Raw genomic sequence first — 27,764 nt, forward strand, 5'->3', positions numbered from 1 at the left:
TTGTATCCTTGTACAAAAAAAGCCACAGAGATAGAAACCACTTTATGATTTTTAAAAGGGTACATTCGTTAGGATCCGGGCAGCACTCCACATTGTAGTCTTTAAACAACTAAAATGTCTTTATTCATCAATTCGCACAGACCAGCACAGCAATATTTCAGGTCTATCTTGACCCTTTTTCAAGTTAGACCTGGGTCAAGGTAAACCTGAAACAATGCTGTCCTGGTCTGCGCCAATTGATGAATAAAAGCATTTTAATTATATATAGACTACAGTGTGGAGTGCTATCCGGATCTTAAAAATTGTTGGTCCTGTTACGTTAACACAGACGGACTTGTACCCGGTAAAGAAATTAAGGTATTTGATGATTGTATAGCAACTATACAAGGGTACATTCATAGCATACAGTTCACAGAACAGCAGGGAAATCCATGAATGGGATAGTTTGGAGACAATGGCAAACAAGATGCTAAGCGTGGCAGTCAAGACAAGTTGCAAATGTATATATACTGGGGGTGTGGGTAATTGCAGCTTGTACCAGGCTTACGTCTGGGTCAAGATCTTGCTTCTGTTCATCATAAATTCTATATGGGACTTAGAAATAATTTTCTCAACAATGCCGTTGCTTGTGCTGAAAATTTAAGCCGTTTTTATTTCATACAGGAGTCCCTAGTTCTTCCTTCCCAAGTTAGCCCATAATTTCCCATCTACTTAAACAGATATTTGTAGGGAAATGTATAACACAAACCCATTGACTAAGCACTCTGTCTAAAACACTAGATAGTGTTTGTTGCTACCACAACATATTTACAACAAAAACCCAGTATCATGGACACCAGACCTCATAAGAAGGAGGAATATGATAATGAAAGGTGGGTCAAGTGTAAAGTGCCTTCCTGCGTGGATGGTTTAATTATAAAAAGGGCATTGCTATCATTATCTGGCCATATTAGTATGACACATGGAACCAGAGAGATAAGGTACAGCAGATGAACTTGAAGCCAAGGTCTGCCAATGGCCTTCCTAGTACATCTCAAAAAACAAGTCACAGCTCAGCAGACCAAGACTCTAAGCTGACACAGTGAAATTCTAAAGCGATGTTGTCATGGATTAGAATGCTTTAACCGTTGCGAGCCATGCAATCACCTTATGCAATGTTTAATTTAATTGTACGCTCAGAAGGCCAAGGCTTTTTGGGTTCTAAAGTATGTGAAGCAAAGTCTGGAGCACGACTACCAGCTACGACTTTAAAAAAAGTAGTTGAATTCACAGAGTGGGCTCAACTAACAAAACATGCAAAGCTCAAGGAGAGGCAGATAAATAAATTCACCAGTTTATTTTAATGTACCAACAACGCCCAGAGAACAGCGAAATCAACAGGGAGGGAAGAAGATAAGAACAAGGCATTCCAGAATATCAAGGATCTGTGGGAAATAAAAAAGAATTCATCAGACAGTATATGTGCCAAAATTGGGACTTAAAGGGCATGTAAAGGCAAAAAAATAAAATCCCATTTTTACTTTCTTTAATGAAAAAGAAACCTATCTCCAATATACTTTAATTAAAAAATGTGTACCATTTTTATAAGAAACCTGACTGAATGCAGTGAAATTCTCCCTCCATTTACTGCTGTGGATAGGAATTGTCAGATGGTCCCTAACTGCTGAGCAGGGAAACAACCATACTTATGAACAGCCCTAAGTATATTACAATAACATATGTTTTATCACTAAGACATGTAAGACCATGGCATGGTGGGGAAATCCTAAACACCAAATGTACACTTGCCATGACATGCCATGACATGTCTTAGTGATAAAACATATGTTATTGTAATATACTTAGGGCTATGTCTTTGTGTATTGGTGTTTCCTTGATGTTGATTCCTTAATGTACCCCATGGACGATTAGGGTTGCCACCTTTACTTAAAAAAAATAATACCGGCCAGTGGGGGGCGGGCACCAAAAGGGGGCGGTCCACGTCACAAAAGGGGAGGAGCTATGTGGCATGCCACAAAAGGGGCGGAGCAACATCGCAGAGACGTCCATGGCGCTGGAAAAAGGTAAGTTCTTTGCATTGCCGGTAAATTTGTAATACCGGCCCCAGCCTTGGCAGGTGTTTTACCGGCTAGCCCGGTAAAATACCGGCCGGGTGGCAACTCTATGGACGATGTAGCATCTAGGGGAGGACGGATTATGATGAGCAAGCATGTATGCATGGAGGAATTTATTCATCACGGAGGCGATGTATGTCACGATGATGTGACGTTACCTTTAAGGCCGTCACTTCCTACACTCGGCCTCTTGACAAAGCTGAGTTTGGCAGCGAAACGGCTGTCGAGGTGCGGCACTGCATGGACGAGACGGGGCTCCTCTTATAGTACCTGCAGCAGAGGAATTGAAAAGGTGAAATGAACAGCGGGCTGATCGGATACACAGGACTTGGTGATAACTTACTCTGGGAAACGGTCTGTATGAGCTTGTGAATTATGGATCAGAGTAAGATTTAACTCGTGACGCTGTATCTACACTTTGATTCACTAGCGGTGAACTGTTGTTGATAACACTGTTGATAAGACTGGAGGTTAAGTCCCAATTTTGGCACATATACATTTAAATTATATTGTTGGTGAACACTCCCATTCTTGTGGCCCTGGTTATAATAACTATTATATCTTCTGCTATTTTTATATTTTTTGGGGCATTTTCAATTCATCAGACAGGGAACTCACGGAACCAGATAATGAAGTTTTAGCCAAGGGACTAAACTTTGCTGCGGCCCCATGTTATGTCCCAGTGGTAGATTTTACCACAGCTACAAAATCTTCTATCCACAATAATAAGATTCCGTTTGATGAGGCTGAAAACATCCAGTTTAAAGTAATGGCAGCCCTAGCTAATGCTCCAGCTTCCAAACTAAGTTTGCAGGAATTTGCCCCATCCAACGTGCATCACTATTAGCCTGTACCTCTGGTGGGGGAAATAATTTGGGGGTGACAGATGCCCTTTAATCATTTCACATTTCTACACATTGATATATACAGTACATGTTTGGAAACTGAAGGGCAGCATTAATGTGTACAATCGCCACAGCTGAAGCTACAGTACACTACAACACCCTTGCTCTTCCAGCAAACACAGCTAAAGATTGACAAAGACTTTATTAAAACTAGCTGGAATGTTCAGTTTATTGCCATCCCAATTAGGAAGTGTTATGTTTTGGGTAGCCGAGGATGAGTAGAGTATAACAGTGCTTAATTAGCAGGCTCTCATGCAGCCATTACACAACAGTAACTTTCACTTTCACTTTTAAGCTGTCAGGAATTATGTACAGTAAGTCTGGGCACAGTGACATCTGCAGGCCATTTGTATAAACACCACATATTCCCCCTACAGTAGGAAAGCATTTGGACAATTATAATAAAGAGCAACAATTAAACAGTATGCATTTTAAAACAATATTATACATTCACATAACAAAGTCCTTGGTCCATGCAGGTAGTTTTCTGATTCTCTCAGTGCGCCTTATAGGTTCACTTTCTTCAGGCCTATTGCAGTTGTCATCCGGAGTAGGAAAATGTCCTTCATCAAATGGAGCTTCTCCAAAGTCATATCTAACAGGAGCAAGATGACTTGCATTCCATACGCGTCCATCAGACAGTTTGTATGTGTATGGTCCTCGCTGGCGTCTCACTTCAAGTGGTGTAGTAAATTTAGATTGTCCTTGATTCAGTATTCCTGATTTCTGAATTCTGACTAAAGATCCAGGCTGAAAGTGTACTTCTCTGGCACCACGTTTTCTCTCAGTATAAGCCTTGCGTTTGGCTTGTTGACGTTTCACAACATCAGCAGTAGATGATTTTGTAGGCACAGTATTTTGTGGAAGTTTGATGTCTGCAACATGTAACTTAGTGCGCATCTGTCTGCCATGTAATAATTCAGCAGGAGATGATTGGGTTGTTGCATGGCATGTTGCTCTGTAGTTATGTAGGAACTCTGAACTCTGTTGTTAATACTTTCCAAGATTTCTCAGTAAGATTTGCTGTCTGTAGTCCTTCAGACTTCTGTTGAATTGCTCGATTTCTCCATTTGCTTGTGGGTAATAGACTGAAGATTCCCTATGCACAATATTCCTCTCTCTCAGAAAGGATTCAAACTCGTATGAGACAAACTGTGGTCCGTTGTCTGATATTAACTCCTTTGGATTACCTTCTCTGCTGAAGACTGTAGATAGAAATGTTATGACTGTAGCTGATGTTATATGAGAAACAAATGCAATTTCTGTCCATTTACTGTAATAGTCCATCAAGGTTATAGCAAATCTGCAGTCCATAGGAGCATCTGTAAAAGGACCGACAATATCAATAGCAAGTTTTTCCCATGCTGAATCAGGAAATGGTACCGGTTTTACATCTGGTCTCAACTTAACTTTGTGTACAAATTTCTTTGCCACCCAGTGAAGTGTTGCTTTGTGGTGAAATTTTAGACACTGGCTGTGTGGCAGGCACTGGTGCTGTAGTAATGAGACCATCAACTAATTGTAGGTTTAATGCAGCAAAGAGATTCCTTCCAAGTATAGCAGTACCCTTATTCACAATGTAAAAGTCACATTTTGCAGTATTTTATACAATTTGTACAGTCAATGGCAAATTATATAAAAGAAAATATCCTTTGGTAGTATAGAAACAGCTGAACCTGTATCAAGCATCAGGTTAATGGAGTGTCCCTTGTATAAACTTGTCTGGAATAAATGTACCAGCTTTATCCACACTTGATACTGTAACATTTGTAGTAGTGACTTTATGAAGATCTTTAGCAGAACTACGGCAGATATTAGCAAAATGTCCTACTTTTGTGCATTTGCGGCATCGTTTAGCTTTTGCAGGACATGTAACATGATTTGCAGTGTGTTGTGTTGAACCACAGTGAAAGCAGTATTTTCTATTTGTATTTGCTGCATGGTTTTGCAGTGTAGGTGAATCTGCCTGCCCGGCTGCTGTGCTGTTTGGATGTACGCATGCGCGTGAGCTAGATGTTTGCGATTATGCACATGCGCGAAAAGACGCGTCAGCGCATGCGCCCTCGCACAGATGGGAACAAGTGGGCGGTCAGCAGAGAAGGGACCGGACTACCGGTAGGAGTAAGTACGTACCTGGCGCCCCTCCACCTTTGCGCCCTAGGCACGTGCCTACTCTGCCCTACCCCTATTTCTGGCCCTGATTTGGTCTCTTAGCATTTCATCTGTTAGATTCCCAAACTCACAGGTAACAACCAGCTCTCTCAAAGCTGCTACAAATTGTTCTGTGGATTCTCCATTACGTTGTCCACATTGGCGGAATTTATATTTTTCCTCAACCACATTTACTCTTTGCACAAAAAAGTTCTTTATAGCAGTAAGATCAGTTTCATAAGTATCATCAGGTAATGGTAATGTATAGAATATACGCTGTCCCTCTGCTCCCAGGCAGTGAATAAGTAAAGCACTCTTTCTAGCAGCAGAAATCTCCCCTTGGTCAGCAGCAATAATGTAGTTTTCAAACATACGGATCCAATTAGTAAAAGGTATGGTAGGCTCACCAGGGTATGGAAGAAAAGGTGCAGGCTGCTGCAGAGGTAGAAGAGCCATCTCGTCGTCAATTTGTTATGATTTGGGTAGCCGAGGATGAGTAGAGTATAACAGTGCTTTATTAGCAGGCTCTGCAGCCATTACACAACAGTAACTTTCACTTTTAAACTGGTAGGAAGTATGCACAGTATAAGTCTGGGCACAGTGACATCTACAGGCCATTTGTATAAACACCACAGGAAGCAGGTGTGTGTAATGCCCATGCATATGTGTCTGTGAGCATTAGTAGTTGAAAGTAACATTAGCGATTTATGTGTTTGCATGTGGGTGTGCATGAGCTTGTGTGTACAAGGTACAAGGCTCTACCCAAAATCCGCAACTGATCTAATGCATATATCAGCAACACAGAACAATTACAGTACAAAAGTGTTTATGTAACACAATATAGCTTTCCATGTTGTTAGAATAAATAGTATCCCAATTTGTAATATGGGACAGCAACTGAGAACTGGAAAGTCCAAATAAATATCCCCTTATTTTCTATAATTTTGCTCAAATCTTTAAGCTATATGATTTCTGTTGTATCACCCCCCCCAAACACACTCATACACGCCATAACCTGATTGTGCCGAGGTTATAAATTTCAGTAAATACTGTCAGAAAATTTCAGATGTAGGTCCCGGAGAAAGAATTAATAGCGGTGAGCAGACTTGAAATTTTTTTTTCTCAACATGCCTTTATCACCAACTGTAAAATCAGCAGTATCTTTTGTGCAGACCTCTATTGCATCCTTGGGACCTTCAGGCTTTTAAAAACAACCTTGTTATTTTATCATCACTCTGCCAAGCAGTTCTAAAAACAGATAAGGGAAAAACAGGTTTATGCTTCTTACGAAAAAAAAAAAGATTCCTTAAGTGTGGATGGCAGCATGGCTTTTCAGATGCTGGAAATGGGGAATAAAATTGCATGGAGCGGATGCATTAATGCTAAATGACCCTAACAATACTTTTATGTGTCACATAGCTTTTTCTTTTGTGAGAAGGGACAAGCGACACATTTAACAGAAAGCAATACAACATAGTGAGTAATATGGGAACTTGCATGTACAACAGTCTTGGGTTTACAATGAACTATGGGGTGAGTGGGCAATTTATAATAAAATCAAATTTGCACCTAAAGAATTGAGCACAGATATAATTTTGACTCCAAATTCCAGAAATGGGGCCTCACATACTTAGGAAATGAACTGCACAATTGCAGCAGATTTGCATTAAAAGGCACATGCTACTAAACTCGTTACTGATTGGCCACAATATTTTTCAGGCGCGGCACCATCTTGAGGCCACAATGGCACTGGGTCTATAGTGAAAACACTGCATTATGGGTACAAATTAATTTGCATCGGAAACAACACCTTAAGAGTTTGTTACAACCCAGAATGAAGCACAGAGACCTGCATTTCCTCATGAATACAGTAATGCTGGCATTTGGCAGCTCTATGTTCATGAAGGGATTTCAGGGGCAAGGCATGTAGGGATACACCTTTCTACCTTCTACCTATCCCCTTACTTGTACCAGTGGTCCTGTGGCAGGCAAAGGAAAGGCTGCCTTGCATCTGGAAGCACTGAACTATATGCCTCATACTAGATTTCTAGTCATTTACAAGATGCAGAGTCCATCAAGACCCCAAGCACAACTTAGTGCAGTAACTCTTGCATCCAGGGGTCATCATCTCCTTAATGTCCTTAAGTTCTTCAATACATATTCCTAATACACAGAAAATTGTGTTGATTTGCTGGTCTCAATGTTTCAGCATTTGCCACGGACAGATTTCTTTTCCAGTTTCCCAGTATGGCCCTATGTTCCACCCCTAGCCAATTCCCTTCTCTGAAATCATGCTCCATAACGTCTATTAGTCTAGTCCATTGTAACAGGCCTTATTATCCAGTGTACACCTAAAATAACAAGATTAGTAAAAATACAAAATCACAATGACACAACACAAAAAGGCCATTGTAGTAGTAGTTGTAGGACCCTTATGGCTAATTTCTGTGTTGCTCCATGGTGAATCCCAGATTTTGCTGTCAAGATAAGTTTCTGTGTACTTGACCTAAATGAGAGACAAAAGGTTTGAATAGATAATTCCAAAGATGGAATGTTGTGGAGACAGTACAGAAACAGTACCCAGGACATCACCAAACTTTCAACCACAGAAGGCTGAATGAGCACAGGTCTGTCAAGATAATTAGCATGATGGCTATGAATGACCTTTATTGCAGGAACTATAATTGCATTGTCAGGCTGTATTATGTGACCTTCTGGAGACCATCTCTTAGAAACTCTAATGAGACCTTTTAGCATGCTGATTGTTAAAATGTTGTCAAAAGAAAAAAAAATAGAAAAAGCCATACAAAGTAAACTATGGAAAAAAAGGAAATGCATGCTAACCTCTCTCTCTCTCTCTCTCTCTCTCTCTCTCTCCCTCCCTATATATATATATATATATATATATATATATATATATATATATATATATATATAATTAGGATTGTCACTACTTAAATTGCAACCATACTCATTTGTACATTTACTGGCACTGATGACATCAAACTGTGTATTTATGTTTCTGTCTATCCAGTAACACTGCTAGCACAGTGCGTTAAAGTGATGTCTATGGCCCTTTGCATGCATACGTGTTCCTTTCCATGCATATATGGCTACTAGTCTTACATTTAGAATGTACTGCCCTAGAAGACACACATACAGTGTTGAAGGGCACCCTTTGGCTTTTCATCATAGGTTCCATACTAAACAACTCTTTCCATTATTTCCAGCTACTCATTGGAAAGTAATACAGTATATTCATGTATAGGCACAGTGAGGCTTTCCATTCCAAAGTCCTGAGTAGGGGGTAAATAATGAGCTGCATATTTAAAGGACAATGCAACAATATACTAAGGTTTTTTTCCCATCTGCTGTCCATAGTCGCTAAATAATTTTCTTTAGTAATGCCTCCTTCTGCTGAATAAAGAAGCTCTCCGCTACCATATTCCTTCCTCAACATTACCAATATGGCGGATGCACTGTTAGTGCTTTGGAAGGAAGGCATTAAAGGAGAAGGAAAGGTTAAAACTAAGTAAGCCTTATCAGAAAGGTCCATCTAAATATACCAGTAAACCCCCAAAGTAATGTTGCTCTGAGTCCCCTGTCAAAAGAAATACTGCATTTCTTTCCTTCTATTGTGTACACATGGGCTTCTGTATCAGACTTCCTGCCTTCAGCTTAAACCTCATTGCCCTGGGCAAGAGCATGCTCAGTTTGCTCCTCTCCCCCCACCCCTCCCTTCTCTACTGTAATCTGAGCCCAGAGCAGGGAGAGACTCAGGCAGGAAGTGATGTCACACCACATTAATACTGCAGCTCCTATTCTAAACAAACAGAGAGTTTCTACAGCTTTTTACTCAGGTATGATAAAACATTCTACAGAATAAATATAGCATTCTAGCTTGTACTATTGCAGCTAATCTATTGGCAATAAAATGCCTCTGTAGCTTTCCTTCTCCTTTAAGGGAATTAATCGTGATATCTAGTTTGGAAAGTTCAATCTAGCTGGTCTGTTCTGTGCATGCTCTTGCCTTGGTCTGAGTCTCAGACCGTAGCTTTATGGGAAAATGTGATGCGTCAACTCTGCACCTTTTTCGGATGAATGGCGGTGCTGCTCGAAAATGGATGCGATGTGAGCCAATTTCCAGAATGTATTATAGTATGGCTTTTCATTAAATACTGGCCTTTCCTCGTCCTTTAATATGCCTTTAATATCATCATAAAAAATTATTTGTTGAAGGTAACTGGTAGAAATAAAGCCTTTTTAGTCTCCTCCCACCTGACTCTCCTAAAGTAGAATGTGCAAAAACTTCTCACTTATAAACAAATTAGGAAACTGTAGCTTTTGGTTAAAAAAATGATTGTAACAATACATATTCAAGGGGATTTTCTAATGTCAATATAAGTTAACCAAGAAAATCAAATTATATAATAGTGTTGCTCTGTAAATGATTCAGAAAGTATGGCTGAGGGGAAACAATAAAGAACAATTGTTTTATTTGCATGTACATGTTTGGAGCCATATAGGTTGCGTTCCTTGTTCTATTACGCCTGGACATGCATTCTGTTGTTTCTTGGTGTTCACATCATCTCACATATTACAGCTCATAGTTGCCTAATATTTATGCATTATTGGTACTCTTTATCTGTGCTTATATTTCATTTGTGTAAAAACCTTTGGCCCTATGATTTCCCTTTTGATAAGATCTATTGTACTTTCACTCCATGCTCTTGGTAATTCATTGGATCTCTATCCACTTTAAATGTTGAAATCTCCTTGATTTTCTGTTTTTGCTGCATTGCCTTTGTCTTTCAAAGATGACATTGCCCTAAGGTCACAGCTTGAACTTGCACATTGATAGGGATATTGCAATTCCAATAGAATGTTCCTAATTTCTTTGGACATTTGTGCTACCTGAGCCTCAAGAGAACCAATTTTCTCTTTGACATTTCTTTGTTGAGTCTTCCTGACATGACCTTTGAGCCCTTTTACATGACTATGGTGTGCAAGATTTACTAAGTTGTGTTTGGCCTTGAGTTAAAAATAGCACTTTCAGGGATTAATTGCTGTAGAATTTTTAGTTGTATACCTGTGAATAATAAGGAGGACTGCGCTTTTTTGTGGTTAAGGTTTATATCAGGTAATTATTACATATTTAAAAGGGTTTTCAATGCATATATGTTGGCGTACAGTGGTGTGATGTGCTTATGTGGTAAATAAAATTAAGGGCCTCATACACGGGCAGGTCTTCCCGATCGATATCTGCCCAAAAATTGCCCGTCTCAATAGGGGAAGCTTGATTTTTCTGTCGACTCATTGATGCAGTCCTCACTTTTCATATCCCCTTCACTGAAGTGCAATCTTTTGGCCCTAGGGCCAGTCAAATGCATTACCATGATATTGCCCACCCAAGGTGGGCCCGTCGGAGAAAAGTTTTGCTCATATGGCGACCTCACCAAACAAGCGAATCTTACAGTGTATGGCCACCTTGAGTGTTTATGTAGGAGGGGGATGGGTTGGATTTGGGTGCATGTGTGCATGGCACAAGCATGTCTATTTTTGTAAGTACATAAAATGACTAAAATGGATCATAATAAAAGACAATAGCTTGCAATGAAGTCGACAACAAAATGCTAAACAATCAGTTCTAGTTATATAGGTTTACACGCCTTAAATTCCATTCTAATCAAGCATTAAAGCATACTGTAAATATCCTTGCTATTAAAAAAAACGAGGGGCTAGATATTTGAAACCATTTGGAAACAGACCCAGCCTCCATAAGAGGGATTAGGAACAGTTATACCTTTATAAGACTGCCTCTGGCCAGAGCGCTTAAGCCAAGGGTCCCCTTAACTGAAATGAAATGAGTACAGGTATAGTTAAAATTGGTGCATCAACAATTCATTAATTTATTTAGGAATATCTAAGACAGCAGTTTTCACCCAAACACCCAAAATCATGTGAAAAGTCCAACCTTCAGGTTAGCCTTTCACATTTATCTAGGAGGACAAATGGTCATTATTTCCAATTCTTAACCCACATGACCTTTATGCAGAGTCACTGCTCCACACCTCCCCAAGGGTACCAGCTCCGCATTTTGGAAACCACTGCTCAATTGTGTACATCTCCAGAAATGCTAAGGAAAAGTGACTGTCATTAATATGATGCTACACCTCTTATAGACTTTGAACTCTTTTTCTGCATTCAGAAGCGATCATATATATATATTTATAGGTTGCTTGTATAAGTATCTGTTATTGTGAAACCTGTTCTCCAGAATGCTCTAAAAACCAGCAATACCTTTTACCACAGTGTTCTTCAGAAATTCTTCATTTATAACGGATTACTTTTCTCTGTAATAGCATGGCAATAGCTTGCTGTTAACTAAGCTCGCATAAATCCATGTTGACAGCAAAAGAAACCTGTTTGTAGTTTACTGTTCAGAAATCTTTGAGCCCTATACAAAAAAAGGCCACTGCTGACCCCTCGGATAATAATTTTTTATCAATTTTTGGTATTCATTTTGTCACCATCAAGGAAAACTCATTTTGTTTTTCCTTTGAGGTGGATGCAGAGAAGTGATTCTAATTGGCTCTCATGCCTCTGGCAAAATGCACCAAGATGTTTAGAGGACATTTTAAAGAATTCAAGAGATTTTCAGGTGCTGTTTACTGTAGAATCTTTTCTAGATGTTCTTTCCTAAGTCCTCTCAGAGCGCACTTCTTGAAACAACATGCTTTTTACCAGTGTTGGAATGGGATGCCAGGGACCACCAGAAACCTATTTTACCTCCTTTTCCACTCAACCTCAAGTCTCTTTTCTTGATATACTATAATGTATCCTTCCATCTATTTCTCATATGCAATGGTCATAAAATAGGCCAAGTGATTTGAAGTAGGATGGCCCACTGGGAGTTTTTTTCTGGTCTCCTTGTAGGCCAGTACAACACTATATTCTACGACTGACCATATTATTTCAACTGTTTTTGAATTACATGTATGAGGCTCAGGCATTTTCCATTGCCCTCTACATTTAGGCTGTAACCTACATATATATACAGAGGGCCATAGTGATTTGGACCTACTGTCTTATACTTAATAGAAACCAGAGCTTAAGAAGGGTAGAAGGGTATTCCATTTTTAACAAGTTTGACATTCACACTATCACTGCTTATACTGTCCACTGGTATCTAAAAATCTATCAGTAGTCTTTAATCGGTCTGGTGTCAGATGTCCCAGCAAGACTTCAGAGGTCAGTTTAGGCCTTGAGGGATTAACTCCATAAGAACTAGAAGTAGAACTCCAATGCATAAACTTGCTAAGTTGGTCTCACTGTCATCAAATAAAATAAATGCTTGGGATTTCTGGCTTGCTATGTGTCCTGTTATCAAATAATCCTGCCCCACAGGCCATAGGGAGACAAACCTCCGATGGATTAGCCGGTACAGTGTCAAAGAATTGTCCCTAAGAGCCATCACTGATAAAGTAACTCAGAAATACTGACCGAGCAAAAGATATAGAAAAATAAATATAAAGTCTTCAGATTAAATAAATATGAAAAACGATCATCACAATCATTTGTTAAACTATGTAACTATAGGAATGGCTTTAAATAAATACTTTTTCCAAGGGCAAGGTTTGATTCAATAAATAGCATGGAGAAGAAGAATGAATTGCTTTATTATTGCCTTGAAAATATTTCTACAGAAATATCTAAAATAACCCATATTAGACTAAGATAACACATTTCATTGATACCCTAAGACTTCATGTACATTAAAAATTTGGACTTGAGTATGTCCACCTTCATATGCTATTGATTAAGCTGTAGAGCAACTAAATCCCATATCATTGAAGGGGATCTAAACCCCAAACTATGAACTGGTAGAAACTTGTTTTTCACACTTTCCATTCATTTTCTGTTTCTGTGATTTCTGAAATTAGTAGTTTCAGACCGTTTTATACTGCTGGCCAGATTTGGCATAAGAGTTCTCTTTAAAGAGTGTCATGAACTCTAAAACTTGAGAGAGTTGCAGTCTGGCTGACTGGAAGCCCATGAGTGGGAAAAATTAAATAAGAGAATTGTAAAACTAGAGAATTCATAAAAGAAACTGAAAACAACTGAAAAAACATTTATGTTTTTTTATTTTTTAAAGGCAAATTACTGATGTAATTATTTTGGGTGGTTGGTTGATTTAATTATTGCATTGTTGGCAATTTATCTACCAAAGTGCTGGAATTTAATCTCATTCTGGATCTGCTGCACTATTATGCTGGTAAAATAGCAGCAGTGATTTGCAAAACCTGGCCCCAGTCTGTGATCTGATGTCTCCGAGATTTGAGTGACAACTGTGAATAGTATTTCATTGTGACAGAAAAACAATCGTCCACTAGATCAAGCGATGTTATTTCATGTTCTGACTGGCAAGGTCCTTCCCCGGCTGAAGGATGAAAAGGATGAAAAGTTTTCAAGCACACTTGTGAAAAACAAAGCTGCTTTTTATCACATTTTTCGCTACTTCGGAACAAAAAAAATGCTTTTGTCAAAGTTATTTCCATGTTATTCCTCTTAACAAAACAAAAATGGAGCAGCTTTCACACTCTTCCAGAATGTGAGATTTTTAAAATAACATTATTACCCATTACCCAGCACCAGCAGGGATTTCAAATGATATGGGATCCAGAAAATATACCTACCAGTGATCTTGTTGGCCAAAGTCTGCCCTAGTTTATCTTCTGAAACCACTGAAATGTCACCACTTGAAATGTTATCATCAATTTTCCCTTGAAACAGATATGTTGTAGGGTTTATCTCACTATATCACCATATCTTTAAACATTTCTAGTTGCTTATTAGGTACCATCAAATAGTCATATTGTTCAATTGGTTGCTCCAAATTCATACTCAACAAGAATGTAGGCTGCAGATATTCCATTGAGGAATCAACTCTGTACAAAGTATTTCCCAGAAATCAATAATGTAATCATCCTGGGTCTACGGTTCTGACTTATGAGCTCTTCCTCATATCCTTAGCATTTCTTAGTAGTACTCCTCTAGTTAAAGGGATACTGTCATGGGAAAAAAACATTTTTTCAAAATGAATCAGTTAATAGTGCTGCTCCAGCAGAATTCTGCACTGAACCCCATTTCTCAAAAGAGCAAACAGATTTTTTTATATTCAATTTTGAAATCTGGCATGGGGCTAGACATTTTGTCAATTTCCCAGCTGCCCCTGGTCATGTGACTTGTGCCTGCACTTTAGGAGAGAAATGCTTTCTGGCAGGCTGCTGTTTTTCCTTCTCAATGTAACTGAATTTGTCTCAGTGGGACATGGGTTTTTACTATTGAGTGCTGTTCTTAGATCTACCAGGCAGCTGCTATCTTTTGTTAGGGAGCTGTTATCTGGTTACCTTCCCATTGTTCTTTTGTTTTGCTGCTGGGGGGGGAAGGGAGGGGGTTGATATCACTCCAACTTGCAGTACAGCAGTAAAGAGTGATTGAAGTTTATCAGAGCACAAGTCACATGACTTGGGGCAGCTGGGAAATCGACAATATTTCTAGCCCCATGTCAGATTTCAAAATTGAATTAAAAAAAATCTGTTTGCTCTTTTGAGAAATGGATTTCAGTGCAGAATTCTGCTGGAGCAGCACTATTAACTAATTCATTTTGAAAAAATGTTTTTTTCCCATGACAGTATCCCTTTAAGGTGGGACAAGCTTGTAAGGAAGGCAGATGGCTCAGAACCCTGGTTCCATTAAAATAAATATTCTCATACAAGGAGGAGAGGGTGGGGTAAGAAACAAAAAGGAGAAATGGAAATGAGAAGGCTCAGTGTTAAATGCGTCAGAAATCCCAAGTAATGTCCATCTACCAGAATGGGCCTTCAACTATTGGTTATTGTTGGGAGTTGAAATTCAAAAACAACTGAGAGGCAGCATTTTGCTAAATAAGGTAATTTACAATAGTTCATGACTCTGGAGCAAGGGTCCCAAATGTGTTGCCCTCTGGAGCACTTAGAACCATGGTAATGACTATTCTGTGATTCCACTGGATCCATAGTAGCCTATCCACACTAAATATACAGTATCATTTGACACTTATGCTTTTACTTTTTAATAACCACTGTGATCATTGCATATCTTGTGTTACCCAACAACAGCTCAGTGTTTCTGCTATAGGAAGCTGTGTACACCTCACAGGAACAAATAACTGTTTAAAAAAGGGAATGCTATGTAAAATGCCCGTTCATGGATGGCACACATCGCATACAAACAGGGTTGCCAGGTCTAATTTTCAAAACCAGCCCAAAACTAGCCAAGTGGCATTCAAAGGTAGCCCAAAAATAGCTCAATATTTGCAGGAAAAAAAAGTCTAAAAAATAAATGAATGTATGTGAAAATATGCCTTTTTTAAATTTTCACTGTTTTGCTAATTTTCCAATAAAGGTAGGTACAGACTTGACCATCACCAGGGGCGTAACTAAAAGAGGCCCAATTTGTAACTGGCGTATTTTCATAAAAAAATATTTATTTCACTGCACATATTGTGCTATGTTTGGGCTACTTTTGAAGTTGAATAAACAATTTATTTATAATTCATTTTTCAGTTACAAAATTAATTCTCTATTTTTGATACTATGAACTGTGAATTTAATTAAGAAGTGATAATTCATTGCAATGCACTTATAAGCTATTAAGTACATTAACCTCATAATTAATTATCTTAAAAAACAAATCAATTGATTATTGGGAATCACAGGGGGCTTGGGAATTAATTTCTTTTTAATTAATTTTTGTATTAATTCTAATTTATTGCACTGCTCTTTAATTAGCCTACAGACCTACACACATTGAATTTAGTGAAAATAATAATTCCAGAAAATTGTGGAATAGGTATATGGCCCAGGGGTGTTATTACACAAATCCCTACTTCCAAATTTATCATGTCAAATGCAAAGCACTAAGCCAGACTAAAACAGTAAAAAATTCTGTACCTGTAAAAATACTGTGCAGGTGTATTGTGCTGAACCAGGGGAGCTGAGGTAATAATAATTGGTTGCTGTGGAGTGCAAGATTACCAGACTTGCCAGTAAGCTGCAGGCTGAAGCTAGCCTTTCATTAGGCAGGAGAAGAGCCACGTAGTTTTGGGAGTTGCTCGCCACGTAGTTTTGGGAGTTGCTCTCTCTCTGTGCCTTTTATCACGATGCCAGAGAAGAGGGGGCAGGGCCCAGCAAAGCCAGGAAATTGGCGCCAAAAACACGCGCTGCTAGCTAGCAGCAGCTAGCAGCCGTTGGGGAGACTGGAGAACACAGGCGGTGACGTCATACGCAGAGCGCCGGCGCTGACGTCACACGCAGAGCGCCGGCGCTGACGTCACACGCACAGCACAGAGAGGCTGCAGCCAGCAAAGCTGTGGGGAGAGGAGGCGTGCCTTTCCTCTGACGCGCGCTTCCTGCTGGGCCGCACGGATCTCCATTCCGGGCCGCATGCGGCCCGCGGGCCGCGGGTTGGACACCCCTGGTATAAGCATTTGCATGTTAGTGGGGATGCCTTTGGTCACCCTTGTAGGAGTTAAAGAGAAATGTCTCTACTATAATAATGAGCTAAATTTAAGCACTCACTGACTTGTGCATCTGTGCTGTTAAAGTAAATAAATTAGTCACTAATCAGCCCCAACCTTGAGCAGCTTCACAATTCCAGTAGCAACATAATATATATGGGAAATCGATAATCCCTGATTGCTCTTTTTTTCCATTATTGTCTCTTTAATAATTGCTATGCCGATCTTCATTTCATCTTTTCTTATTGTACTTGGTATAAACCATAGACATAATTCACCTGGGAAAGCCTTGGATGGAATACATCTCCTGGCTGGTCAGTCTTGTTTATACTGTGTTGCGTTTGGGTTATTCTTTGGTTACTGGTGTAGGGATGTGAAAATCTTAGACACCCTTACACTTTATTGACAGGCACATCTCTAGCTATTTGGAGACCTAAATGGGTCCTAAAACACAGTTGGGAGGGGTACTGTGTTCCTGTGCTTATGTAATCCCTGCAATTCACACAGTGACCTGAGTGGTGCTGTGCCAGAGTATAAAAGGGTTAGGAGCCATGCGGTCTGGAGTCCATTTGCTGCTAAATCCTCCCTCTGTCTGCAGCAGAGGTTGGGAGCGGTGGAACTCATCTTAGTACTTAGTAAGTGTTAGTTATACTCTGTTATAGATCACTCTAGGAGTGACAGAAAGGTTAAATAGTTGAGCAGCTCAAGGCTCCACCGAGGAGATTAGTGGGATTAAGATCCCCGGGTATTACTAACCCAGAGAGGGACTTAAGTGTTGAGATTAGGGATAATAGGTTCCCCCCCTAAGAGCACCAAGAGTTTCTATCGACTAATTGATCCATACCTGCTGTTAATTTACTCTTTGCTGTGAGTATATGTCTCCTTTGTGCTGCTGTGTTAATCTAGGTTATATATTCCATTGTGAATGTTGCTATACTGTTCAATAAATCTAGTTCCTTGTTTAAGCAAAACAAAACCACTGGCGCCCATCATTGTGTTACTGCACCAAGTTACAGTTGCACTACACCCTGCCTCCACCTTGTGCGAGGGCTTGCCCCTGGGGAAGAGAGCTCATAGGTGGTAAGAGCCCATCAAGGAAAGTAGCTAAACCGCTAAAAGAATAAAGCAGTTTACTATAGTGCTACATTTTGGCGCCCAACGTGGGGCTCTGAAGGGGTTAACTGTAATTCCGCACCGCAGCCTAGTGTGACAGGCGCTGCGAGTGCGGACCCAAGAGGCAAAAGGAGGATTTTGTGGTTTTTACCTTCGCTGATAAGTTGTTGGAACTGGGCCTACTCTTCCAAGAGGGAACATTGTAGGTCATCATGCCGCTACTTCGTCCCCAAGAGGTGTACGCGTGGGCGGAAGCAGAGCAAGTTAACCCCCGCTGTGCCTTTGCAGTGGATCGAGTTCCCACCGGCTGCAGCGTAAAGCTCATGCATCCTACCCTCATTTACCATGTGAGGTTAAAGGGCATCCGACTCGTGATGGAAATGGAGTCGAGAGTCCTGGGGTACCGGGCGAGACTGTACTGTGGCCCCCGGGAGCTAGGGGACGATGAAGGACCGTATACTGTTTACCCGGTGGGAACTTATCCCCTTGGCTGCCCTGTTGTATATGCTGGGTCTGCAACCTCCCTGCCACTTGCGCTGGAGGTAAAGACGGAACCTCTCGATTCCGCCACAGTGGTTAGTGGACTGGATTCCCCGGGAAAAGTAGAGGCCCTTAGCTCAAGGGCCGGGACGATGCTGCCTACTCTTGTCATTGCTGGGACAAAATACCCGAAGCTGAAGGTTTTTTCGGGAACTCTCCCTGTCCCTGAAGGAGAGCAGGGTTTTGAAGAGTGGCAGGAGGCTGCAGTGCAGATGATAGAAGAATGTCCATGCCCTGAGGGGGATAAACGGATCCGGTTAACCGAAAATCTGCGCCCTCCTGCCAGTCAGGTGGTTAAGTTATTTTGCAAGGCTCACTTAAAAGCTTCTGTTAGAGATTGTCTGAAAGCACTCGAGGAAGTATATGGGGCTTGTGACAATCCGCATAATTTGCTCCATATGTTCAGAAGCTTGTATCAAGAGGAGGGAGAGCTTGTGTCCACCTTTGTGCGTAGGTTACAAAGCAAGCTATGGACATTAGTTCACAAGGAAGTTATCCCTGTTGCTGAGGTTGATGAGATGCGACGCACCCAACTTCTACAGGGACTGCAGGCAAGCCATCCCATAGCCATGGAGCTGCGTATTATGTATCGGCAGGGTACCCCGCCCGAAATGGGTGCCATCATGGGTGTAGTAAAAGAAAGGGAAGCTGAACTTGAGAGAGTGTCCGCTCACAGTAAGAAGGTGACAACTGGGAGTCTTCCCTCTGCTCAGAAGGATCTAAAGGGAGCCCTTAGGAAGACCCCAGATTCGTCCCTCCGGCCTAGGATGGCTTCACTAGCCAAGACTTTTAGTGCTACTGCCCAGCTAGACTGCTTTCGATGTGGACATCAGGGCCATAGAGTGTACCAGTGTTACCCGTCAGTTGGCTCGGGTGAATTCCACAGTAAAGGGGGTCAGTTACCTTCGAAGCGAAAGGGCACGCAGAAGGGTTGGAAACCTCTGAACCTCCCTGGGGTGGGACGACGGTGTACTTTCAGCCTGCTTGTGAATGGTGTCCCGACCACCGCACTATTTGATACGGGTTCCCAATTGACCATTATACATCGTCCGTTTTACCTTCAACACCTCAGTCACCTTCCCTTGCAAACAGTGGGTCCTGTACCGGTGTTTGGTGTGGGGACGGGCCCTACATACATGGATGGCTGTGTGGAAGTACAACTGCACATCCCCGGACTTGTAGGAGACAACGATCCCCCCATCACTGTGGTTGCTTATGTGAGTCCCCCACCAGGAGGTAAGGAAGCGGCTCCAGTCATTGTTGGCTCCAATGTGAAAGCTGTTGAGGAGGCGTTTCTACGATTCCTTCAACCCCGGGAGGGAACCCCATTAACCGTGTTGCCCGTATCTCCAGAGTTGCAAGCAATTTGCCAAACTTTCGCTCCCGAGTCACCTGGGGGTTGTATAGGAAACCCTTGGTATCCGGTGGAAATTCCACCAGGGGGAGTACGGAACCTACGAGTGTATGTGGAAATTGTGTCTACTACCCCTGGCAGTTACTTTTTGTTGGAGACTGACCCGCACGAAGCTGTCCGAAATGGTTGGGAGATAGTTCCTGAGAGGAAAGATTACCGGCGTAAATGTCCTCGTACCGATGTGGTCACAGTTAAAAACATTACCTCTTATACTGTTACCATCCCTGCCTGGTATACGGTTGGACATTGCTACCCGGTGGAGAGTGTTAATCCCTGCTCAGTTCCTGAGGGGAAAGAGGACATTAAACTTAATTTCAAGTTGGAGGAGGCTGATGATCCGATGGAACACCGTCATATGCTTGAGCAGAAGTTATTGCTGTACCGGGATGTTTTCTCCGTAGATGAGATGGATGTGGGTTGCGCTAAACGTGCTGAACATAGTATCAGATTGAGTGATGATACCCCTTTCCGAGAGAGGTCCAGGCGCATACCTCCTCGTGATCTGGAAGATGTTCGGAAGTATTTGGACAAGATGAAGGATCAACGAATAATCGTTGAATCACGCAGTCCATATGCCTCACCAATTGTGATCGTACGAAAGAAAAATGGTAGTGTTCGCCTATGTGTGGATTACCGAACATTAAATAGACGCACTGTCCCAGATCAGTATACGCTACCCCGTATTGATGAAGCACTGGATGCATTACATGGTAGTGCATGGTTCTCTGTGATGGACTTACGCTCGGGGTATTATCAAATTCCCATGAGTAGGGATGACCAAGAGAAGACTGCTTTTATCTGTCCTTTGGGGTTCTATGAGTTCACCCGCATGCCTCAAGGTATAAGTGGGGCCCCTGCCACCTTTCAGCGTCTCATGGAGAAGGTGTTGGGTGATCTGACTCCCAGGCATTGCATAGTCTACTTGGATGATATAATTGTGTTTGGCTCTACTTTGGAAGAACACGATACCAGGTTGTTTAATGTTTTGGATCGCTTGCGGCAGGAGGGTTTGAAGCTTTCTGTTGATAAATGCAAGTTCGCTCGTAAGGCGGTGAAGTTTGTGGGACATATTGTGTCTGCAGAAGGCATTGCTACTGACCCCGAGAAAGTGGCAGCTGTCCGAGATTGGCCGAGGCCAACCAATTTGACTGAACTTAGATCCTTCTTGGGATTCTGTGGATATTATCGGAGATTTGTAGAGGGATATTCCAGACTTGCTCATCCCTTGAATGGCTTGCTGGCAGGGAGTGCTTCCAAGCAGACCCATTCTGTCCAGCCCCCCCTTAAAGATCGGTGGTCCACCGATTGTGAGGAAGCTTTCTTAACTCTAAAGAAAAGACTCACGGAGGCTCCTGTCCTAGCTTATGCTGATCCTCAGAAACCGTATGTTTTGCATGTTGATGCCAGTTATGAAGGACTGGGCGGCATTCTTCATCAAGAATACCCGGAGGGTCTGAAGCCTGTTGCCTATGTTAGCCGAAGTCTTAATCCAGCCGAAAAGAATTACCCAGTGCACAAATTGGAGTTTTTGGCGTTGAAATGGGTAATTACCGACAAACTGCATGATTATCTCTATGGGGTTAAGTTTGAGGTAAGGACAGACAATAACCCATTGACTTATATCTTAACCACTGCTAAGTTGGATGCTGCTGGGCATCGGTGGTTGGCCGCTTTATCCAATTATCAGTTCTCTCTGAAGTACAAGCCTGGTCCTAAAAATGTAGGTGCTGATGCCTTATCCAGACGTCCTGGTCTACCTCCTTGTCTGGAAGAGGATGAATGGGAGGAATTACCTAGTTTGTCAGTAGCTGCTCACTGTGCTACTGCAGCTATGAAGAATGGTCAAGTGGCTTTTTCTGAATTGCGGTTGGTGGATTCCTTGGGAGGAAAAGAAGATTGCATTCCTTCTATGTACGCATATCCTACGACGTTAGGAGTATCCCAGAGTCTTCAACTAAGTAATGGTGATATGATTCGGGGACAAAAGAGAGACCCAGTGGTTCGGTATGTCCGAGAGGCTGTCGCCAGAAAGGATCCCGAGCTTATGAGAAAGACTATACCTAAAGATAGTCGGATATTCTTGAAAGAATGGGACAAGCTGAAGTTTATTGATGGGAGTCTCTATCGGATTCAGTTGTTTCATGATCACCCGGAGAGGAGGCAGTTGGTGTTACCTCAAGTTTATCGGCGAATGGTATTGAGGAGCTTACATGATCAACATGGTCATCTAGGGGTGGAAAAGACTTTTGGACTGATTCGTGATCGGTTCTTCTGGCCCCGAATGAGAGAGATGGTGGTCGAGTACTGCAGGCGTTGTGTCCCTTGTTTGCAAAGAAAGTCTTTACCCACTCGGGCTGCTCCTATGGAACACTTAAAGAGCACTGGGCCGTTGGATTTAGTCTGTATGGATTTCCTGTGTATTGACAAAGACTCTAGTGGGATTGGAAACATATTAGTTGTGACTGATCATTATACTAGATATGCCCAAGCCTATCCCACAAAAGATCAGAAGGCCGCTACTGTGGCTAAGGTGTTATGGGAGAAGTTCTTTGTCCATTATGGTTTACCCAATCGACTTCACTCTGATCAGGGAAGAGATTTTGAGAGTCGGTTGATAAAGGAACTACTAGATCTGTTAAATGTGGCTAAGAGTCGCACGACTCCTTATCATCCTGAAGGAGATGCTCTTCCTGAGAGGTTCAATCGAACCCTGTTGGACATGTTGGGTACTCTTTCGGTCACAGAAAAACCCTCTTGGAGTCGTCATGTAAGTGCCCTGGTTCATGCCTATAATTGTACCCGGCATGAGTCCACTGGGTTTTCGCCCTATTTCCTTATGTTCGGAAGGGAAGCACGACTGCCCATAGATGTACAGCTGGGGGTTTCTACTGATGGAATTGGATGTAAGGAGCACTATCAATATGTGAATCGCCTTCGGAATAGCTTGAAGGAAGCTTATTGCCTGGCTGAGGAAAATGCTGCAAAGGTCAATGCTGGGAATAAACGTCGGTTTGATGCTAAAGTACGGTACCGTGAATTGAAGCCTGGAGATAAAGTGCTTTTACGTAACTTAGGTCCCAGTGCAAAGCATAAGCTGGCAGATCGATGGAGGAAGGAGTTATTTGAGGTAGTAGCCAAGCTACCCAGTGTTCCGGTGTATCGGATTCAGGGTACGGATGGAAGAGTCAAAGCTTGGCACCGAAACCATTTGCTGCCTGTTCCTCAGGTTCCTCAGATGAATACTAATTCCGAAGTGGTGGAGGACGATGGTTTGGTTCCAAATGATGGTGTAAGAGAAGAAGAAGTTCCATCTACTACTGAAAGTGGAGAAATGCTTGCACTTGGTGAAGGAAGTGATGATATACTTCACGGAGGTGAGTTAGATATTGATGCCCCTCCCTTCCAGCCGCATTCTCCAGGATATCCAGCCCCTGACCCAGTGGAGTGCAGGGGGTCTAACCCTGAACCATTGAGAAGAGGTGATCGGGTTAGGAGGCCTCCTTCCCTATTTACTTATGACACTGTGGGTAGGCCCACTTATGGGGTACCTGGATATTTTGGTCCTTCCTCAGCTGTGATGAGTCTGATTGATGCTCATGCCAGATTGGTACATATGATGCCTGTATGTTGTTAGAGATGGAACTATAAAAGGATTTTTCTTCAATTTACTCCAGTTGGAGTTAGACCTATGGACTGTCTTAGTAATACCTGCCCATTGGGTAGGTTCATTTTTTTTTTCTTCCTCCTAAGTGCATTTGAAAGAGGACTGTGGGTTCGACTATTTGATGGACTAGAATACTGATTGTGTTTGAACTGCAGTATTTCTAACTTGTTTTTTTTTGAAAAGGTCTTGCATGATGTGCCTTAACTGCTATATTGATTCTTTGAAGGTGCCTTGCCGGGACGGAAGGAATTCACCAGGGGGAGAATGTAGGGATGTGAAAATCTTAGACACCCTTACACTTTATTGACAGGCACATCTCTAGCTATTTGGAGACCTAAATGGGTCCTAAAACACAGTTGGGAGGGGTACTGTGTTCCTGTGCTTATGTAATCCCTGCAATTCACACAGTGACCTGAGTGGTGCTGTGCCAGAGTATAAAAGGGTTAGGAGCCATGCGGTCTGGAGTCCATTTGCTGCTAAATCCTCCCTCTGTCTGCAGCAGAGGTTGGGAGCGGTGGAACTCATCTTAGTACTTAGTAAGTGTTAGTTATACTCTGTTATAGATCACTCTAGGAGTGACAGAAAGGTTAAATAGTTGAGCAGCTCAAGGCTCCACCGAGGAGATTAGTGGGATTAAGATCCCCGGGTATTACTAACCCAGAGAGGGACTTAAGTGTTGAGATTAGGGATAATAGGTTCCCCCCCTAAGAGCACCAAGAGTTTCTATCGACTAATTGATCCATACCTGCTGTTAATTTACTCTTTGCTGTGAGTATATGTCTCCTTTGTGCTGCTGTGTTAATCTAGGTTATATATTCCATTGTGAATGTTGCTATACTGTTCAATAAATCTAGTTCCTTGTTTAAGCAAAACAAAACCACTGGCGCCCATCATTGTGTTACTGCACCAAGTTACAGTTGCACTACACCCTGCCTCCACCTTGTGCGAGGGCTTGCCCCTGGGGAAGAGAGCTCATAGGTGGTAAGAGCCCATCAAGGAAAGTAGCTAAACCGCTAAAAGAATAAAGCAGTTTACTATAGTGCTACACTGGTAATAGTTTATTATACATATAGATACAGTTTATATAAATGGAATGAAAATACTGATATTTATTTAACAGAATAGTTATGTTATATAAAGTTCCCTATTTAATTTAAAACATTGTGTTTAATAGTATGACTTGTAATCACACCAAATCCCCTCTTGAACTGGGAATAATCTGAATATTTAGCTACCCCCAATATACAAAGCCAACCACACAACACTACAAAAAAGATGAGAATTACTTATGTCAACTGAAATTCTTGCTCTGTTATACCAACTGTCTTTCCCTCTATAAAAGTCTGGAACATAATATGTGCCACACACATACCTATGTCCTGAAAACCTATTTAATAAGGATCATCCCTTCCTATTTGACCTTAGGCTTTGCCTGGGCCATTCCACCTTATCTTATCAACATAAAACCAATGTTATGGGCTGTCCAACTGGCAGCCCGCGGCCCCCCGACCTTCTGTGGCCCCCCACATGCTGTGTCTGCTTACAATATGTAAGATTTAAAAGGTATTACTACATAGATTAACTGGCCCCTGCATTGTTTAAACCTCAGATTCAGACTAATCCCCTGTATTGTTCACACCTGTGATCCCCCTGCATTGTTCACACTTGTGACACCTCTATTGTTTATATCCTAAAGTCCTGCACTGTTCACACCTGAGACCCAGACTCAAACTGCCCACATTGTTCACCTGTTCACACCTTATACAAAATGCTAATGGGCACCAGCACTGTGACACTGTATGTAGTACATATTAGACTGATAGGTTTCCCTGTCTCCTGCTCTGTTCTGCCTTCCCTCCCTGTGTGTGCCATTCTCTGCTTGCCCAGTGCTGCTTGTGTGTGCCATTCTCTGCTTGCCCAGTGCTGCTTGTGTGTGCCATTCTCTGCTTGCCCAGTACTGCTTGTGTGTGCCATTCTTTGCTTGCCAGCCATTAAATCGTATTGGGGACTGATTTTACTGCGGGACATGCCCCTGTGTATGTTTCATCTGCTCCCTGTGGGAAAAAATATCACAGAAAAAAACTGCTCTCAGTCCAATCAGACAGATAAATACGATGTCTCGCTGACTTCTTCTACTCATCCTAAACCACCATTCTCTGCTTGCGCAGTGCTGCCTGTGTGTGCTATTCTCTGCTTGCCCGGTGCTGCTTGGGTATGACATTCTCTGCTTGCCCCGTGCTGCTTGTTTGTGCCATTCTCTGCTTGCCCAGTACTGCTTGTGTGTGCCATTCTCTGCTTACTTAGTGCTGCTTGTGTATGCCATTCTCTGCTTGCCCAGTGCTGCTTGTGTGTGCCATTCTCTGCTTGCCCAGTGCTGCCTGTGTGTGCCATTCTCTGCTTGCCCAGTACTGCTTGTGTGTGCCATTCTCTGCTTGCCCAGTGCTGCCTGTGTGTGCCATTCTCTGCTTGCCCGGTGCTGCTTGGGTATGCCATTCTCTGCTTGCCCAGTGCTGCTTGTTTGTGCCATTCTCTGCTTGCCCAGTACTGCTTGTGTGTGCCATTCTCTGCTTACTTAGTGCTGCTTGTGTATGCCATTCTCTACTTGCCCAGTGCAGCTTGTGTGTGCCATTCTCTGCTTGCCCAGTGCTGCTTGTGCGTGCCATTCTCTGCTTGCCCAGTACTACTTGTGTGTGCCATTCTCTACTTGCCCAGTGCTGCTTGTGTGTGCCATTCTCTGCTTGCCCAGTACTGCCTGTGTGTGCCATTCTCTGCTTGCCCAGTACTGCTTGTGTGTGCCATTCTCTGCTTGCCCAGTGCTGCCTGTGTGTGCCATCCTCTGCTTGCCCGGTGCTGCTTGGGTATGCCATTCTCTGCTTGCCCAGTGCTGCTTGTTTGTGCCATTCTCTGCTTGCCCAGTACTGCTTGTGTGTGCCATTCTCTGCTTACCCAGTGCTGCTTGTGTGTGCTATTCTCTGCTTGCCCAGTACTGCTTGTGTGTGCCATTCTCTACTTGCCCAGTGCTGCTTGTTTGTGCCATTCTCTGCTTGCCCAGTGCTGTCTGTGTGTGCCATTCTCTGCTTGCCCAGTACTGCTTGTGTGTGCCATTCTCTACTTGCCCAGTGCTGCTTGTGTGTGCCATTCTCTGCTTGCCCAGTACTGCTTGTGTGTGCCATTCTCTGCTTGCCCAGTGCTGCTTGTGTGTGCCATTCTCTACTTGCCCTACGCTACCTGTGGAATGTAAGCCTGTTAGGAGTTTGTTCTTGAGGTTTGTTAGCATTTGGAAATTGTTGTTAAGGGCCCCTAAGGTGTTTAATCATGTGTTGGGGGGTTGTAGTATTATACACAGGGGAGGATGAGGCATATGGATTTAAGGGTATGTTTTAACATGACTTCTATTTTTCACATATGAGTGGTTAGGGATTTGCCTGCAGTGAGCACCAACCATTTGGTGTGCTACCACCGTTAATGTGGATATGATCTTAAAGGTTCTAGTGGTAATGTGGATGTGGTTTAGACTATTATTATTGGCCCTCCACCACATAGGCCAGTAAAATGTTGGCCCTCGGTACCACAGAAGTTGGACAGCACTGTTATAGATGAAATGATTCAGAAAGTAGCTGAGCTTTTTAAGAAGGTTAGAATGTTGCTTATATACCACAAAATGACTGGCATCAACTGTAGGCTCTCAACCCTAACCTAAACCTATTCAACTAGCTAGGCGCTATTTCTTCGCACATCTCAAACAATAATATTACATTTGGAGAATGGGCGCACTGTATATTCTTTTTGAAGAATCTGAGTTTTTACAACTGGTAAAAAATGGAAAGCTTACACTTACAGCCCATGCCAATAGTTCTGTTGAAAACTTGACTATTGTCGCCAGCCATTAAATCGTATTGGGGACTGATTTTACCGCGGGACATGCCCCTGTGTATGTTTCATCTGCTCCCTGTGGGAAAAAATATCACAAAAAAAAACTGCTCTCAGTCCAATCAGACAGATAAATACGATGTCTCGCTGACTTCTTCTACTCATCCTAAACCACCAACAGTGTCAGTGGGATGGGGCTAACTGGTTAAATTGCCGGAAATATCACTAATCTTTTTCCCTCAATTTTCTTTTTTTCTGTTACAGACAGCATAGAAGGGAATGCGACGTTGGCTCAGTCGGAGTAAAATAGCTATAATTGAAAAGGACAAAAATGTATGGGTAGTAAGCCCAATTTAAACATTGCCTTGACAATGCAGCCCTTTCAGCTCAGCCATTTAACTCCTGTGCAGTGATCAACTTGTACAGATTAAGC

The sequence above is a fragment of the Xenopus laevis genome, chromosome 3L (assembly GCF_017654675.1).
Source record: "Xenopus laevis strain J_2021 chromosome 3L, Xenopus_laevis_v10.1, whole genome shotgun sequence".
Taxonomy (NCBI): Eukaryota; Metazoa; Chordata; class Amphibia; order Anura; family Pipidae; genus Xenopus; species Xenopus laevis.